General features: G+C 50.4%; 1 protein-coding gene across 1 annotated transcript in view; it reads left to right on the top strand.

The window, feature by feature from the left end:
* The first annotated feature begins 2,707 nt into the window (after window positions 1–2,707).
* Window positions 2,708–3,094, top strand: part of Spata2 (spermatogenesis associated 2) — a 10,673-nt gene continuing 10,286 nt past the window's right edge. The window contains exon 1 of the mRNA XM_015479469.2: window positions 2,708–2,726. The gene's annotated coding sequence lies outside the window, so the exon portion shown is untranslated. The remainder of the gene's footprint in view (window positions 2,727–3,094) is intronic.

Raw genomic sequence — 3,094 nt, 5'->3', positions numbered from 1 at the left:
CCCCCCCCCGTTACTGGCTGCGGCAGTGGGGGGTACCAGGAATTGAACCCAGAGGTGCTTAACCATTGAGCCACGTCCCCAGCCCTTTTTGTATTTTAGAGACAGGGTCTCACTGAGCTTCTCAGGGGCTAAGTTCCAGAGACTGACTTTGATCTCCAGATCCTCCTGCCTCAGCCTCCTGAGCCACTGGGATTACAGGTGCGCACCACAGTACCTGGCACAGTTGTACCGTTTTAATCCTGGCATGTTGTAGGCATTTAGGGAAATTTTGGTCAGAAAAATACAGTTGATTTCTGCTGGCTACTGAGTAGTATAGCTGTCAGGTAGTAATGACAAAACTGTATGCAAAATCGATGTAGTACTGTCCACATGCAGTCCACTGCAGGGGAAGAAGATATTAGTAAAAATCAAATAAAATGCATTTGTGCAGTGATTGAAAAAACATTTGGGCCTGTACTGCCTTCCCTAGTTGACTGGTACCCTTGGGAAATGCCTAGTGTTAGCTGGTGTTTGAACAGCAGGTCCCTTCTCCTTCCACCCACGTCGTGAGGGCTGTCTGCACCTTGCTTTGCAGGGGTGTGTGTGTGTTGGGCAGTGTGTGCACTGTCTGCTCTGGTACCTTGAAGTAGGTGGCCTGTTGTTCTTTTCCTCATGATTGGCAGTGATGCCGCAGGTCTGTGCACTTGTGTTTTTCTCTGGCAGATGCCAAGAAATCTGCCAGGTCATGGGATAGCTCTTCTGCTTCACTTTGTTCCGTACACTTCTGTATTGTTGGGAGTCATATGCTACTTTTGAGATTAAAAAGAAAACTGAAAAATAGAAAGAGGTAGGTAGGTTGTTCATGTTGTTGGCTCTTAGAAGTAGAGGCGCCTGATCACGGTCACATGACCATTATATAATCTGCTAATCATTATGTAATAAAATATGAAAAAGATGCTCCCATGATTTCCACACCTCAAGGCAGAGAAATCACAAGCCTTCCCTACTCTTTTATTTGTTTTATAGTCCTGGGGCTGAACCCAGGGCTTCTCTCTCATATGCTAGGCAAGTGCTTGGCCATTGAGATGCATCCCCAGCTCTTTTTTATTTTGAGGCGGTGCTCCATAAGTTGCCGTGGCTGCCCCTTGAACTTGCCACTCTCCTGCCTCCATCTCCTGTGTAGCCGGGAATACAAGCCCAAGCCACTGAACAGAGCAGACTCTAATAGGAAATGTTACTGAGTCTCCAAGACTAGGGTTTCCTACTGCTAACACCCTTCTTAAAAATCTGCTTCTATCTTGGCTGTCACAGAACCACAGAGCTGGAAGAGACTTTTTTTAGCAGTTTCAGGTGAAAATGCAATTTTCTAACATTTGCCAAAAGGAGAGTTTTGAGCTGTCAAGGCAGACACAGCTGGGGGGGGGGTTCTCAGCTGTGTGATCATTTTGCAGCTGATTAAGAAAGGCACTTAAACCCCATCTCATAAAGTATACAAAGACCTTAAGGGGTGTCCAAGCAGCAATAGGTACATAGAGTAATTGCCACTGTTTGAAGAACTGATTCCTGGTTCTCTAAATGTTTCCCCAGAATCATGTCATGGATTCCTGAAGCCCTACTGGCTTTAGCTGGGGTCACTAAGGTTCAGAGAAGAATCCCACAGTCAAGGAACATCTGTTGGCACCTGCTGATCAGACATGAGTGGAGCTCAGGGGAGCTAGAGATGAATAAGGAACTTGGGGTCTGGTGGGGTGTTGTGTTAACTATATGTATATTCCATTGTGCTGAGAACTGAGAGAAGATTATGAAAGACAGTGTGGTGGGGACGGAAGAAAAAGGATCTTGAGAGAAATCAGAAAAAAAACTTCAGAAAGAAGTGAGGATTGAGCCAGGGCTGGAAGCCAAGAAGGTCGGGAAGGGAAGAGGTGAGGAAAGGCAGCCACACCAAGGCAACAGCATATGGAAGCACAGAAGCCAGGAGAGAGTGTAGTAGGTGCGGGGAGCCAAAAGCATGCTGGAGGAAGAGAACCTGGCTTGGAATGGGCAGTGAGCTTCCAATAAATGTCCGGGGTAAGTCAGATAGAATGAATAGTTCAATGGCAAATAATTTCCAGCAAGTCTTGAGTATGCTCTAGGCACTTTGCACGCACTAGGGATTTAGTGATGAACGACAAAAGTTCAGCCCCAGGGAGCTTTCGGTCCGCGTGATGTGAAGGACTACACAAAATCCAAAAACAGGCTGTCAGGATTGATGCCAGTGTAGACCGAGCAAGTACTGCAGGTGCCTGGTGAAAAGTCACAACGCAGGGAGGCTGGTCCTCCCCCAAGCCTCACTTCCAAGTTCGAGGAAATCGAGGGCAGAGAGCGCTCATTTTTACCGGATTAAAAATGCAAAATAGAGGCTGGGGATATGGCTCAGTTGGTAGAGTGCTTGCCTAGCATGCACAAGTCCCTGGGTTCAATCCCCAGCACCACACACACACACAGCAAAATATATTTAGATCTTTGCTGTGTGCCAACTGCTGCACTACTGTATGTGAACTCTAATTACGGCAATCTCATGAGGCAGGCACCATCTTTCCGTTTCACAGATGAGAACGACGAGGCCCAAGGTCACACGCTAGTAAGCAGCAGCGCCCAAACCGGGACCCGCGCTCGGAACCCCCACCCCAGCGGGAAACGTCGCGGCCTTCAGACTGGGTTGCAGTCTCGCGGGATTTTGGCATCTCACTCGCTCTCTTGGAGCCTCGGTATTTCCGTCTGTGAAATGTGGCCAAGGGACCCAACCCTTAGCTCCTGCTCGCTCAGGCGCAGTCTGGAGCGCAGCTCGCGGATCGTTTTGACGAGGGGCAAGTCCAGAGGCGGAGGCCGACCGGTCTCCATGACAACCCAGCCAGCCACCGTCTCGCGGCCCAGTGGCGGGCGTCACTTCCGGGTCGTCTACTTCCGGGTCCCAGCTCAGGCCGCGGCCACGGTCCCTCGGGTTCCCAGGCGGGGTTCCACGGGTTCTACGCTCGCTCTCGGGTCTGCTCCTGCCGCCGCCGCCGTCTATAGTCTCTGCCGGCAGCGGGCAGCGACCTGTCCACGGCCCAGCGCGCAGCCGCGGTCCAGCCTCGCC

Source organism: Marmota marmota, unplaced genomic scaffold, assembly GCF_001458135.2.
Source record: "Marmota marmota marmota unplaced genomic scaffold, marMar, whole genome shotgun sequence".
NCBI lineage: Eukaryota > Metazoa > Chordata > Mammalia > Rodentia > Sciuridae > Marmota > Marmota marmota.
Note: the sequence above shows the minus strand (reverse complement) of the source record. Positions and strands in the feature narration are given on the sequence as shown.